The sequence below is a fragment of the Tursiops truncatus genome, chromosome 19 (assembly GCF_011762595.2).
Source record: "Tursiops truncatus isolate mTurTru1 chromosome 19, mTurTru1.mat.Y, whole genome shotgun sequence".
NCBI classification, from domain to species: domain Eukaryota; kingdom Metazoa; phylum Chordata; class Mammalia; order Artiodactyla; family Delphinidae; genus Tursiops; species Tursiops truncatus.
This window is the reverse complement of record NC_047052.1, coordinates 44,544,963-44,561,703: the sequence shown is the minus strand read 5'-3', so window position 1 is coordinate 44,561,703 and position 16,741 is coordinate 44,544,963. Positions and strand designations below refer to the sequence as shown.

The window sequence follows — 16,741 nt, the reverse complement described above, 5'->3', positions numbered from 1 at the left end:
TGTGAATGGATTAAATGCTCCAACCAAAAGGCATAAACTCACTGAATGGATACAAAAACAATACCCATATATATGGGTAAAAGAGACCCACTTGAGATCTAGGGACACATACAGACTGAAAGTAAGGGGATGGAAAGAGGTATTCCATGTAAATGGAAATCAAAAGAAAGTTGGAGTAGCAATACTTTTATCAGACATAATAGACTTTAAAATAAAGACTGTTACAAGAGACAAAGAAGAACACTACGAAATGATCAAGGGATCAATCCAAGAAGATATAATAATTTTAAATAAATATGTACCCAACACAGGAGCATTTCAATATATAAGGCAAATACTAACAGCCATAAAAGGAGAAATCGACAGTAACACAATAATAGTGGGGGATTTTAACACCCCACTTTCATCAATGACAGATTATCCAGACATAAAATCAGTAAGGAAACACAGGCCTTAAATGACACATTAGAGCAGATGGACTTAACTGATATTTATAGAGCATTCCATCCAAAAGCAGCAGAATACATATTTTTTTTAAGTGCACATGGAACTTTCTCCAGGATTGACCATACACTGGGCCACAAAGCAAGCCTCGGTAAATTTAAGAAAACTGAAATCATATCAAGCATCTTTTCCAGTCACAATGCTGTGAGATTAGAAATCAACTACAAGAAAAAAACTGTAAAAAACACAAACATGTGGAGGCTAAACAACATGCTACTAAACAACCAATGGATCACTGAAGAAATCAAAGACAAAATCAAAAAATACCTAGAGACAAATGAAAACAAAAGCACAATGATCCAAAACCTATGGAATGCAGCAAAAGCAGTTCTAAGAAGGAAGTTTATAGCAATACAAACTTACCTCAGGAACAAGAAAAATCTCAAATAAACAACCTAAACTTACACCTAAAGCAACCAGAGAAAGACCAAACAAACCCCAAAGTTAGTAGAAGGAAAGAAATCATAAAGATTAGAGCAGAAATAAATGAAACAGAGACGAAGAAAATAATAGCAAAGACCAATGAAACTAAAAGCCAGTTCTTTGAAAAGATAAGCAAAATTGATAAACCTTTAGCCAGACTCATGAAGAAAAAAAGGGAGAGGGCTCAAATCCATAAAATTAGAAATGAAAAAGGAGAAGTCATAATGGGCACCACAAAAATACAAAGGATCATAAGAGACTAATACAAGCAACTATGTGCCAATAAAATGGACAACACAGAAGAAATGGACAAATTCTTAGAAAGGTACAATCTCCCAAGACTGGACCAAGAAGAAACAGAAAATATGAACAACTCATAAGTACTGAAATTGAAACCGTGATTTAAAAACTCCCAAACAGGGACTTCCTGGGTGGCACAGTGGTTAAGAACCCGCCTGCGAATGCAGGGGACACGGGTTTGAGCCCTGGTCCTGGAAGATCCCACATGCCACGGAGCAACTAAGCCTGTGTGCCACAACTACTGAGCCTGTGCTCTAGAGCCCACGAGCCACAACTACTGACCCCAAGTGCCACAACTACTGAAGCCCGCATGCCTAAAGCCTGTGCTCCACAACAAGAGAAGCCACCACAATGAGAGGCCCACGCACCACAACAAAGAAGAGCCCCCACTTGCTGCAACTAGAGAAAGCCTGCGAGCAGCAACGAAGACCCAATGTGGCCAAAAATAAATAAATAAAATAAAATAAAAACTCCCAACAAACAGAAGTCCAGGACCAAATGGCTTCACAAGCGAATTCTATCACACATTTAGAGAAGAATTAACTCCTATCCTTCTGAAACTATTCCAAAAAATTGCAGAGAAAGGAACACTCCCAAACTCATTCTATGAGGCCACTCTCACCCTGATACCAAAACCAGACAAAGATATCACAAAAAAAGAAAATTACAGGCTAATATCACTGATGAACATAGGCAAAAATCTTCAACAAAATACTAGCAAACCAAATCCAACAATATATTAAAATGATCATACACCACAATCAAGTGGGATTCATCCTAGGGATGCAAGGATTTTTCAATATCCACAAATCAATCAGTGTGACACACCACATTAACAAACAGAAGAGTAAAACCATATGATCATCTCAATAAATGCAGAAAAATATTTTGACAAAATTCAATACCAATTTATGATAAAAACTCTCCAGAAAGTGGGCACAGAGGGAACAAATCTCAACACAATAAAGGTCATATACAAAAAATCTACAGCTAACATCATACTCAGTGGTGAAAAGCTGAAAGCATTTCTTCTAAAATCAGGAACAAGACAAGGATGTCCATGCTCACCACTTTCATTCAACATAGTTTTGGAAGTCCTAGCTATGGCAGTCAGAGAAGAAAAAGAAATAAAAGGAATCCAAATAGGGAAAGAAGAAGGAAAACTGTCACTGTTTGCAGATGACATGATACTATACATAGAAAATCCTAAACACACTACCAGAAAACTACTAGAGCTCATCAATGAATTCAGTAAAGTTGCAGGTTACAAAATTAAAACACAGAAATCTGTTGCATTTCTAACAACAAAAGATCAGAAAGAGGAATTAAAGAAACAATCCCATTTACCATCACATCAAAAAAGAATAAAATACCTAGGAATAAACCTACCCAAGGAGACAAAAGACCCATACTCTAAAAACTATAAAACACTGATTAAAGAAGTGGGAGATGACACAAAGAGATGGAAAAATATACCATGTTCTAGGATTGGAAGAATCAATACTGTCAAAATAACTATACTACCCAAGGCAATCTACAGATTCAATACAGTCCCTATCAACTTACCAGTGGCATTTTTCACAGAACTAGAACAACAAAAAAAAAAACACCTTAAAATATGTATGGAGACACAAAAGACCTTGAATAGCCAAAGCAATCTTGAGAAAGAAAAACAGAGCTGGAGCAATCAGGCTCCCTGACTTCAGGCTATACTACAAAGCTATAGTCATCAAAACAGTATGGTACTGGCACAAAAATAGACATGTAGATCAATGGATCAGGATAGAAAACCCAGAAATAAACCCACACACCTATGGCCAATTAATCTATGGCAAAGAAGGCAAGACCATACAATGGAGGAAAGGCATTCTCTTCAATAAATGGTGCTGGGAAAACTGGACAGCTACATGTAAAATAATGAAATTAGAACACTCCTTAACACCATATACAAAAATAAACTCAAAATGGATTAAAGATCTAAATGTGAGTTTCTATAAAACTCTTAGAGGAAAACTAAGGCAGAACACTCTCTGACAAATTGCAACAGTATCTTTTTCAAAATACAACCCACAGAATGGGAGAGAGTATTTGCAAACAACATGACCGACAAGGAATTAGTCTCCAAGATTTACAAACAGCTCATGCTGCTTAATATCATAAAAACAAACAACCCAATTCAAAAATGGGCAGAAGACCTAAATAGACATTTCTCCAAAGAAGACATACAGATGGCCAAGAAGCACATGAAAAGATGTTCAACGTCACTATTAGAGAAATGCAAATGAAAACTACAACGAGATATCAACTCACACCAGTAAGAATGGTTATCATCAAAAAATCCACAAACAGGACTTCCCTGGCAGTCCAGTGGTTAAGACTCTGAGCTCCCAATGCAGGGGGCATGGCATGGATGCTTGGTCAGGGAACTAAGATCCCACATGCCATGTGGCACGGCCAAAAATAAATAAATAAAACCCACAAATAATAAATGCTGGAGAGAGTATGGAGAGAAGTGAACCCTCCTATACTGTTGGATGGAATGTAAATTGGTACAGCCACTGTAGAGAACAGTATGGAGGTTCCTTAAAAAACTAAAAATAGAGCTACCATATGATCCTGCAATCCCACTCCTGGGCATATATCTGGAGAAAACCGTAATTCGAAAAGATACGTGCACCCCAATGTTCATTGCAACACTGTTTACAATAGCTAAGACATGGAAGCAACCTAAATGTCCATTGACAGATGAATGGATAAAGAAAATGTGGTACATATATACAATGGAATACTACTTAGGCATTAACAAGAATGAAATAATGCTATCTGCAGCAACATGGATGGACCTGGAGTTTATCATACTAAGTGAAGTAAGTCAGAGAGACAAATACCATATGATACCACTTATATGTGGAATCTAAAAAAAAAAAAGATACAAATGAACTTATTTACAAAACAGAAACAGACTCACAGATTTAGAAAACAAACTTACAGTTACCAAAGGGGAAAGGTTGTGGGGAGGGATAAATTGGGAGTTTGGGATTTACATATATGCACCACTATATTTAAAATAGATAACTAGGGAATTCCCTGGCAGTCCAGTGGTTAGGACTCCATGCTTCCACTGCAGGGGGCATGAATTTGATCCCTGCTTAGGGAACTAGACCCCTCATGCCACATGGCCCATTGTCTGGATATTCCACAGTTCATTTATCCATTCACTTACTGAAGGACATCTTGGTTACTTCCAAGTTTTGGCAATCATGAATAAAGCTGCTATAAACTTCCCTATACCAGTTTTTTTTTTTTTTTTTTAAATAGATAACCAACAAAGACCTACTGTAAAGCACAGGGAACTCTACTCAATATTCTATAATGACTTAAATGGGAAAAGAATTTGAAAAAGAATAGATATATGTACATGTATAAATAAATCACTTTGCTGTACACCTGAAACTAACACAGCATTGTAAATCAACTATACTCCAATATAAAATAAAAATTAAGAGAATAAAAAATAGAATAGCTCCTGAAGGCTAAAGGAACAATTTGACACCCCCCCAATAACAATGTTGGATTGTGTATCTGTCTGTGTATTATAATAAATATTTATGGACCCATACACATATAAATGACATACACACATATAAATGAGGTAGGAACAACAGTTCCTTATAGAAGGATTCTTATTAGTAAATATAGAAGAAATCAGGAAGGTAAAAAAAGTCATCATTAGCTAATCACAATTTTAATTGTTGCAGGCAAGATCCACTAATGAATGTTAAAATCAGTGAATGAAAGTTTAATGAGAAACAAGATAGTCATGTAGCTTCAAAGTATCTCCCCAAATTTATTAACTCCAAAGCGAAAAACAGTAAATTTACAATGGAAAATCTAACAGACAAGTGATCAAGTAACCAAGTGATCAAGGCTAACATCACCAGTAATAGTACATATTGTATCCCTTGATGTAATGTGCTGAAGAGGGTACATCACCACTGAGGTATTCTTCCCTTCAAAATCTATCAATTCAATCTAATCATGAGAAAACATTAGATAAATCCAAACTGATGAATATCCTACAAAATACCTGACTTACTGCTAAACCCAAAGCCATGCAGAATTTTTCCTATTTTCTAAGTTTTATAGCATTTTATGTTTGGGTCTATAATTCATTTTGAGTTAATTTTTTATTAAGGGATAAGGTCTGTGTCAGGGTTACTTTTTTTTATCCTTTTGCATATGGACATTCAATTATTCCAGCATCATGTTTTGAAATGACTTAGCCGTTCTCCATTGAACTGCCTTCGTGCTATACTGAAAAAAAAAAATCAATTGACCATATAGACATGAGTCTATTTCCGGAGTCTCTATTCTATTCCCTTGATCTATATGTCTATTCTTTCACTAATAACATGCTGCTTTGATTATCGTAGCTTTACATTAAGTCTTGAAATCAGATAATGTGAATCTTACAACTTTTTTTTCCAGAATTGTATTGGCTATTTCTGTTCCTTTGCCTTTCCATAAAATTTTAGCATCAACTTGTTGATATCTACAAAAAAGACTTCTGGTATTTTCATTTGAATTGACTTAAATCTATAGCTCAAATTGGAAAGAACTGACACCTTAACAATATTGAGTGATCCAATACATGAATAAAAATCTATATGTGGTGGGGGAGGGATAAACTGGGAATTTGGGATTGACATACACACACTACTATATTTAAAATAGATAACCAACAAAGTTCTACTGTATAGCAGAGGGAACTCAGCTCAATATTCTGTAATAACCTACACGGGAAAAGAATTTGAAAAAGAAGAGATACATATATATGTATAACTGAATCACCTTGCTGTACACCTGAAACTAACACAACATTGTTAATCAAGTATACTCCAGTATAAAATAAAAATTTTTTAAAAATAGGGCTTTCCTGGTGGCACAGTAGTTAAGAATCCACCTGCCAATGCAGGAGATATGGGTTTGAGCCCTGGTCTGGGAAGATCCCACATACCGTGGAGCCACTAAGCCCATGTGCCACAACTACTGAGCCTGCACTCCAGAGCCCACGTGTCACAACTACTGAAGCCCACGCGCCTAGAGCCCATGCTCTGTAACGAGAAGCCACTGCAATGAGAAGCCCGCGTGCTGCAACGAAGAGTAGCCCCCACTCACCACAACTAGAGAAAAGCCTGTGCATAGCAACAAAGACCCAATACAGCCAAAAAAAAAAAAAAAAATTAAGTGTAGTCTGTTGTGTTTTTACATGTGTATATACCTGCAAAAATATCAAGATAATGGATGTATTCATCACCTGCAAAAGTTTCTTGGTGCATTTTTGTATATATCCTCCTTTCTATTCCTTATCCCCAAGCAAGAACTGATCTTTGTGACTATATATTAGTATAAATTTTAGACAATTTTATGTAAGTGGTATTTTGTTTGTTACATTTAACATAATTATTTTGACATTCATCCCTTTTATGTTGCTGTTCTGTATTCCATTTTGTGGATGTACAAAAATGTCTTTATCCTTTTTTTTTTTTTTTTGGTGGTACGCGGGCCTCTCACTGCCCTGGCCTCCCCCGCTGTGGAGCCCAGGCTCCGGACGCGCAGGCTCAGCGGCCATGGCTCACGGGCCCAGCCGTTCCACGGCATGTGGGATCCTCCCGGACTGGGGCATGAACCCGCATCCCCTGCATCGGCAGGCGGACCCTCAACCACTGCGCCACCAGGGAAGCCCTATCCGTTTACTTTTTGATGGACATTTGAGTTATAGTTTTTGTCCAGTGATAATAAAACTGCTTTGAATATTCACGAACAAAAAAATCTATATGTGAAAACATAAATAAATATATTTATTTAGGTAGTTGAATTCTATCATTCTTTTGTAGTTCTCCACATAGATTTTGTAAATATTTTGTTAGATTTATACCTAAGCATTTCACCTTTTGGGTTGCTATTGAAAATGGTATTGTTTTTTATTTTTTTTAAACTTATATTTTATTGAATATAAATATTTAATATTTTCAAGACATGAACAGAATCTACATTTAACACAAATAACTGGAGTACGAGGTTTTAGTTGTGCAAAATGAAGAAATTCTAGAGAGATAATGTGCAGCATGTCAACTACAGTTAACCATACTGTATCGAATACTTGAAATTTCCTAAGTATGTCTTTTAAAAAATGTTTATATTTAAAAATTTTTTATTGGAGTATAGTTGATCTACAATGTTGTGTTAGTTTCAGGTGTACAGCAAAGTAAATCAGTTATACATACACATATAGGTATTGTTTTTTTAAATTCAACTTCTAGGTGTTCATTGCTAGTATAGAAAGAATGACTGTTTTTTAAATTTTTTATTATTTTTAAAAGATTTTGGCCACACTGCACGGCACGTGGGATCTTAGTTCCCCAACCGGGATTGAACCCCTGCTCCCAGCGTTGGAAGGTGGACTCTTAACCACTGGACCACCGGGGAAGTCCCAAAGATGATTGACTTTTTCTTAAATTAAAAAAGATTTTTTTTTGGCTGCATTGGGTCTTCATTATTGTGCACGGGCTTTGTCTAGTTGCAGCAAGTGGGGGATACTCTTTGCTGCAGTGCACGGGCTTCTCATTGTGGTGGATTCTCTTGTTGCAGAGCACAGGCTCAGTAGCTGTGGCATGCGGGCCCTAGAGTGCGCAGGCTTCAGTAGTTGTTGCACATGGGCTCAGTAGTTGTGACACACAGGCTCTAGGGTGCGTGGGCTTTGGTCGTTGTGGTGCATGGGCTCAACAGTTGTGGCTTGTGGGCTCTAGAGCGCAGGCTCAGTAGTTGTGGTGCACGGGCTTAGTTGCTCTGCAGCATGTGGGATCTTCCTGGACCAGGTATCAAACCCGTGTCCACTGCATTGGCAGGCAGATTCTTAACCACTGCGCCACCAGGGAAGTCCATGACTGACTTCTGTATACTGATTTTGTACTCTGTGATCCTGCTAAAATTTCTATTAGTTCCAAGAATCCTTTTTGTAGGTTCTGTGGGATTTGATAGCCATGTCTAATAATACTAATTAATAAATTTCAGAGATCTGTCTGGAGAATGCAAACCTATTTAATTAACAATATTAGCAAAACAGTTTCTCAGAAGAAAAAGGTGATGTCCCCTCCCCAACCTTAGAATTTACAATGAAAGAGATATCATTCTTACCTTATAAAATTTCTGATGTGATAAAATGACAAATAGAGAATATTAACAAAGGCTTAGCTTTGTTACCCTGTCCAATACAGAGCACGTGAATATTTATAACTATAAGCACCTTACTATGTTTTCTAATATTATTAAAAATATATCCTTGGAATTGTTCCTATCATGGAATCTTGTAAGATACCTGGACTTCAGAGATTATTGCTAAAATCTATGAGAATAACCTCACATCTCTAAAAAAGTAAGAAATTCTGAATGACTATCTTGGTAACTTGCTATTCTAGTGACATCTCTATAATCTTTAAGGTGTAAATACGTATAAGGCTTGTCAAATCAGATGAGGATTACTAGTATTTCCTTCTTACACACACAGAGGTTTAATTGACTAGTTGGAAGTCCTGGTCTCCTTTAAATTAATAAGTATGCTCCTTTCTGCATATTATTCATTAAGAGAACTGAGCAAGTGGGATGCAGCAAAAGCAATTCTAAGAGGGAAGTTTATAGTGATAAATGTCTACATTAAGAAAAAAGAAAGATCCAAAATAATTAACCTAACTTTACATCTCAAGGAACTAGAAAAAGAACAGAGTAGGACTAAAGTAGCAGACAGAAGAGCAAAATCTTATCAAAAGAGCAGAAATGAAATAGGCACTAGAAAGGCAAACAGAAAAAAAATCAATGAGACTAAGAATTGGCTGTTAGAAAAGATGAACCAAATTGAGAAACCTGTAGCTATACTCAACAAGAGAGGACTCGAACAAAATTATAAATGAAAGAGGAGACATTACAACTGATATCAAAGATAAGAGACTATTATGAACAATTATACATAAACAACTGTATAACCTAGAAGAAATAAATCCTAGAAACATACACCTACCCATACTAAATCATGAAGAAATAGGAAATGTAAATAGACCACCAACAAGTAAGGAGATTGAATCAGTTATCAAAAACTTCCCAATACTGGGACTTCCCTGGTGGTGCAGTGGTTAACACTCTGCACTCCCAATGCAGGAGGTCTGGGTTCAATCCCTGGTCTGGGAACTAGATCCAACATGCATGCCACAACTAAGGAGCCCGTGTGCCACAACTAAAGAGCCTGCCTGCTGCAACTAAGACCGAGTGCAACAAATAAATAAATAAATATTTTAAAAAACACAAAAAACAAAAAACTTCCCAATACTGAAAAGCTCAGGATCAGATGGTTTCAGTAGTGAATCCCACCAAACATTTATAGAAGAGTTAATGTCATGCCTTCTCAAACCCTTCCAAAAATGGAAAAGGAAAGGACACTTCCAAACTCATTTTACAAGGCCAGCATTACTCTGAGACCAAAGCCAGATAAGGACACTACAAGAAAAGAAAATGACAGGCCAATATCTTTGATAAATATAAATGCAAATATTCTAAACAAAATACTAATAAGCCCAATTCAACAGTACATTAAGAGGATCATAGTGGGATTGATCAAGTGGGATTTATCCCTGGAATGCAAGAATAAACCCCTGGGATGCAAATCAATAAATGTGGTGTACCACATTAATAGACTGAAGGATAAAAACCATAGGATCACCTTATTAGATGCAGAAAAAGCATTGACAAAATTAAAATTCCTTTCATGATAAGAACTCTCAAAAAACTGGGTATAGGGCTTCCCTGGTGGCGCAGTGGTTGAGAGTCCGGCTGCCGATGCAGGGGACACGGGTTCATGCCCCGGTCCAGGAAGATCCCACATGCCACGGAGCGGCTGGGCCCGTGAGCCATGGCCGCTGAGCCTGCACATCCAGAGCCTGTGCTCCACAATGGGAGAGGCCATAACAGTGAGAGGCCCGCGTACCACAAAAAAAACCCCAAAAAACAAAAAAAACCTGGGTATAGAAGGAATATATCTCAAAATAATAAAGGCCATATACAACAAACTCACAGCCAATATCATACTCAGTAGTGAAAGGTTGACAGCTTTTCCTCTAAGATCAGGAAAAATGTAAGGGTGCCCTCTCTCACCAATCCTATTCAACATAGTACTGGAAGTGCTAGAGCAATCAGGCAAGAAAAATAAATAAAAAGCATCCTAATCAAAACTGAAGAAGTAAAATTTGTCTGTTGATGACATGAACTTATATGTAGAAAAATCCTAAAGACTCCACCAAAAACTGATAGAACTAATACACAAATTGAGTAAAACTGCAGAATATAAAACCAACATACAAAAATCAGTTGTATTTCTATGCAGTAACACTGAAGTATCTGAAAAAGAAATAAAGAAAACAATTCCATTTAAAATAGCATCAAAACAAGAAAATATTTGGGAATAAATTTTACCAAGGAAATGAGAGATCTGTACAGTGAAAACTATGACACTGATGAAAGAAACTGAAGAAGACACAAATTAATGAAAGATATTCTGCGTTCATGGATCAGAAGAATTAATATTGTTAAAATGTCCATACTACCCAAAGTTATCTATAGATTCAATGCAATCCCTATCAAAATTCCACTGGCATTTTCACAGAAATAGAAAAAACAATTCTAAAATAGGTATGGAAACCAAAAGACCTTGAATAGCCGAAACAATCTTGAAAAAGAAGAACAAAGCTGGAGACATCACATGTCCTGATTTCAAACTATACTACATAGCTAGTCAAAACAGTTTAATACTGACATAACAACAGACACATAGACCAACAGAATAGAATTAAGAGCTCTGAAATAAACCCACAAATATTCAGTCAACTGATAGTTGATAAAGGAGCCAAAAATACACAATAGGGAAAGGAAGCCTCCTCAATAAATGGTGCTGGGAAAACTGGATATATTCACATGCAAGAGGATGAAACTGGACCCGTATCTTACACCACTAACAAAAATTAAGTCTCTAATTCATTGAATTAGAGACTTAAATGTAAGACCTGAAAACATAAAACTACTAGGAGAAAACACTAGGAAAACTGGTGTTGGCAATGATACACACACACACACACGCACACACACACACGCACACATACATATAGGCTGCACTGCACAGCTTGCAGGATCTTAGTTCCCCAACCAGGAATCGAACCCAGGCCCCCAGGAGTGGAACTGGGGAGTCCTAACCACTGGACTGCCAGGGAATTCCCTTGGCAATGATATTTTGGACATGACACCAAAAGCACAGGCCACAGCAGAAAAAATAAACAAGTAGGACTCCATCAGACTAAAAAACTTCTGCACAGCAAAAGAAACCATTAACAAAATAAAAAGGCAGGCTTCAGAATGGAAGAAAATATTTGCAAACCATACATGTGATAAGGGATTAATAACTCAAACATATAAGAAGCACATACAACTCAAGAGAAAAAAATCTGATTAAAAAATGGGCAGAAGGGACTTCCCTTCCAGTGGTTAAGACTCTGTGCTTCCACTGCAGGGGGCATGGGTTCAATCCCTGGCTGGGGAACTAAGATTCCCACATGCTGCACAGCACAACCAAAACATAAATAAATAAAAGGCAGAAGACCTAAATAGACATTTTCCCAAAGACATACAAATGGTCAACAGGTATGTGAAAAGATGCTTGACATCACTAATCAGGGAAATGCAAATCAAAAGCACAATGAGATATCACCTCACACCTGTTAGAAATGTCTATCCCTAGGAAGACAAGATAACAGGTGTTGTCAAGGATGTGGAGAAAAGGATGCCCTTGTACACTGTTGGTAGAAATGTAAATTTGTGCAGCCATTATAGAAAACTGTATGGCAGTTCCTCAAAAACTTAAAAATAGAACAATCAAATGATCCAGCAATCCCACTTCTGGGTATATACACAAAGGAAATGAAATCACTATCTCAAAGAGATTTATTTGTACCCCCACGTTCACTGCAGCATTATTTTTTTTATTAAGAAGTTGAATATTTTATTATTAAACTGTTTCTTATTTTCCTGCAAGGCTGTTGCTTCACTGTATAGAAGTAGCACAAGCAAACACAGTATACTGCAAAATTAAGATAGTAATGTTCTTCACTGGACACTATACAACTAACAAACTTTTCTCCACTGCCATTTATTTCCAGTGGGAAGTTCATTGAGTATTTTGACCCAAATCCAGGGATGGCTGTAAGCAAGTTACAATATTATACAAGGTTAAGATAACAATGTTATTCTTGAATTACATAATTTTTATAACTAGTTTTACCACAGATAATTTCAGGAATTCTAAATATTATAACTGGAGATTAGCCTAAAAATTATAGGGTGTTGAGGGGCTTCCCTGGTGGTGCTGTGGTTGAGAGTTCGCCTGCCGAGGCAGGGGGCACCGGTTCGTGCCCCGGTCTGGGAGGATCCCACGTGCTGCGGAGCGGCTGGGCCCGTGAGCCATGGCTGCTGAGCCTGCGCGTCCGCAGCCTGTGCTCCGCAACGGGAGAGGCCACAGCAGTGAGAGGCCCGCGTACCGCCAAAAAAAAAAAAATTATAGGGTGTTGTGAAAAAGATGTGGTGTTTATCTGAAGTCATTAGGCAGTTTAGGGGTATTTTCTTCAGGCAACATTGTTGCAAGTAGTTTCTTTTGCTAAAAGGTTCTTTTAAAAAATCTATCCACCATTAATTTAAGACAACTATGCTAGATTAAGTTGTTTCAAACTAGTTTATTTAGGGGTTCCATTTTCACTCCTCAATAAATTTTATGTATTGCTCATATGCTTCTTCACTCATTAGTTCATCTAGTTCTGAAGGGTTACTGAGTGTATTCTTGATCTGCCAACCATCTTCATAACAAGATTTGTTGACAAGTCCTGGATTTTCTGCTAGAGCTTCATTAATTTCAGTTACTTCTCCTGATAGAGGAGAATAGTTCGCTAGCAGCTTTCACACTTTCCAAAGCACCGAATTCCTCGTTTGTTCAATTTTGTCCCAACTTCAGGCAGACTACAGTAAACAACATCTCCCAAAGCTTCCTGTGCAAAATTGCTGATTCCCACTGTTCCAACACCTTTTTCTATTATTACCCATTCATGTCTGTCTGTGAATTTACGACCCGACAGCAGAGCGGGTCCGGTGCGCAGCGCCCTGATGGCGCCTGCCCGCAGTCCCCAGGGCCGCGGCGGGCAGGGCGCGTTGGGCGCAGAGACGGCGCACAGGCTGTAGACCACGGGCCGCACGCTCCGCACCGCTCGCAATGCCATGTTCGCAGGGGTGCTCACTGTAGCATTATTTACAGTAGCCAAAACATGCAACCAGCTTGTCTGTCCACCAATAAATGGATAAAGAAAATGGGTTAAATGTACATGTGATATGTGCATACAACACATTTTCTTTATATAGATATAAACACACACAATGGAATATTAGCCCAAAAAAAGAAGGAAATCCTGTCATTTGGGACAACATGAATGAACCTTGAAAGCATTACAGTAAGTGAAATAAGTCAGAAAAAGACAAATACTGTATGACCTCACTTATATGTGGAGTCTAAGAAAACCAAACTCATTGAAACAAAAAGTGGATGGAGTCTGCCAGGTGCTAGGGCACTGGGGAAATGGGAAGATGTTGGTTAAAGGGTACAGACTTCCAGTTAGAAGATCTAACTGGGGATCTAATGTCCAGCTTGGTGACTATAGTTAACAATTCTGTACTGTACACTTGAAAGTTGCTAAAAGAGTAGATTTTAAACGTTCTCACCACACATACACGCACAGAGCTAACTATGTAGTAATCATTTCACCATGTATACATTTACCAAATCTTCACACTGTACACCATAAACTTACACAATGTTATATGCCAAGTATATCTCAATAAATGTGTGTGGGGGGGGAAATCAAGGATTCAGTTTTTGCCTGGAATCCCATAAAGGAAGGTAAATGGCATAGAGTTAAATGCCACTCTACAGGACTTTGGCATTTGCTTCATTTTCTTACCTACAAGTGCCAAGAAATTTAAGTTTACACTGTCATTGTTCCTGATCTGCACAAAGCTGAGGGGGAACGACCCAGAATTACCACATCATAACAGGCAATGTTTTCTGAGCTTTTAGTATGTGCCAGGGCCTATTCTAAGGACTTTACACTATTAACTCATCTAACCCTCATAATAATGCTACACGGTAGGTATTTTCCAGTTAAGAAACAATGGCATAGCCACCTTGGAAGAAAGTTTGGTGGTTTTTTACAAAACTAAACATACTCTTTCTTACCATACAACCCAGTAATAAAGATCTTTGGTATTTACCCTAAGTAGATGAAAACATATTCACACAAAAACCTGCACACAGGTGTTTACAGCAGCTTTCTTATAATTGCCCAAACTTAGAAACAACCAAGATGACTTTCAGTAGGTGAATGGATAAACTGTGGTCCCTCCAGACAATGGACTATTATTCAGTGCTAGAAAAGAAATAAGCCATCAAGCCATGAAAACACATGAAGGAGACTTAAATGCACGGTACTGAGTGAAAGAAGCTGATCTGAAGAGGTTACATACTGTCTGCTTCCAACTATATGACATTCTGGAAAAAGGAAATCCATGGAGACAATAAAAAGATCAGTGTTTGTGGGGGGTGGGTGGAGATGAATCAGCAGAGCACAGAGGACTTTTCAGGTAATGAAAACACTCTATGACGTTGGAATGATGGATATATGTCACTATACATTTGTCCCAAACCACAGAATGTACAACACTAAGGTACAACAGTAAGGTAAATTATGGACTTTGGGTGACTTATGCGTTGATGTAGGTTCATCCTTGGTTAAAAAAAAAAAAAGGTACCACTCTGGTGGGGGTTATTAATAATGGGGTAAGCTATGTATGTATTGGGACGGGGGATATATAGGAAATGTCGGTACTTTCCTCTCAATTTTGTTGTAAACCTAAAACTGCTCTTAAAAAAAAATAGTCTTTACAAAATATTTTGGAAAAAAAAAAGAAACTATGGCAAGGAGAGGTTGAATAAACTACCCAAGCAGCTCACACACCTAGCAAGCGTTAGAGCTAGGATTTTAACCCAGGTATTAGACCCACACTCTTAGCCATTATACCATACTGCTCACACATCACACAAAAATGTGACCTGAAACAAAGTTATGCTGACAAACCAGGAAGCAGACCTGGCCAGTACTACAAAAACTACCATTAGGTATTCTGGAGTAGAGTGGTGGTGGGATCTACACCCTAGTTGAAACAGACCTCTCAAACCACCAATTACATTTGTACTCTTAAAAGTTTCACAAAGCAAGGTCCTTGTCACTGATTGAAATGAGTCAAACCATCTCCTACCCTATTTACTTTTGATCTCAAGCCTTTGTAGAAGATTAAGAATATCCAGTGTGATTCCAAGCAGGTATATTCTCTTCATTAATAAATCACTGTCTAAAATAATAGTCTATTATCCTCCAGAGTTGCATCTCTACAGCCTAAGAAATGTTTAATAAAAGAGAGTCAACAGGAAGAATTAAATTATTTGCAAAATGCAAATAATTAACCAGAAGGACATCTGGGTGCACTGGGGAATGGGATCTATCCCCAGGACCTGTGACTTTCCCTGTGGAAGGAAGACTTAAGGGTAAATCAATGAAAATGTTTCAGGAGGACACCAGATGTTTCCACATACTGAAACACGAAATGCATTTCATGGAACAAAGAGGAAGCACAAACTCACCTTGAATTTGATTTTTTGATGTACAGCAGCAATTCTCTCCTTCTCACATGACTTCTGTGGAGAATGGCAGTAGCCAGGGAAAGGGTTGCCTGAGATATCTGGTCTTTTTGAAGATTGGTCAAAACCCAGTCTCCACTACCATCTCTGCCCCTCACTTTCACATGCACGCAAAGAAAGTAGAAGACTAGAATGTCTGGGTTCACAGCTCTGGATACGCTGCAGTTCTGACACTGCAGCTGGTCACCCCTGAGGCCGTTCACTGCCTTCGTTTCTCCAGAAATGTCCTATGGGTCCTTCTGAGATAGGCTGGGACCTGGGACCCTCTACCAGAGTGCGTGCACCTGGACAGACATCTCCTTGAGCAACGGAATACAACGAAACTATAAGGGACTAACAATAACTGCACACACACGCAGTTGGGGCAATTATGAACAAAAATACAAAAAGCCACAAACCAACTGCCGTTTCTGAGGGGCTGGGAGCAAAAGCGTGGTACACAGCACAACCAAGGGGGTGGGCTGACCACCTAGGCTACGCCTCCTACCCAACCCATGGATCTGCTCCCATTGTTACCCCATTTAAGGACCAAAGCAGCTCCTCTCAGGGAGTGAGCAAGGGTGCCTGTTCCTCGTCTTTGCTCCCTTGTGCTACAGCACGAGCCCCAACGATTTGACCTCCTCTCTA

General features: G+C 38.2%; 1 pseudogene; it reads right to left on the bottom strand.

Moving 5' to 3' along the window:
• Positions 1-12,359: 12,359 nt before the first annotated feature.
• Positions 12,360-14,333, bottom strand: LOC141277193 (glycine cleavage system H protein, mitochondrial-like; annotated as a pseudogene).
• Between the last annotated feature and the right edge of the window lie 2,408 nt (positions 14,334-16,741).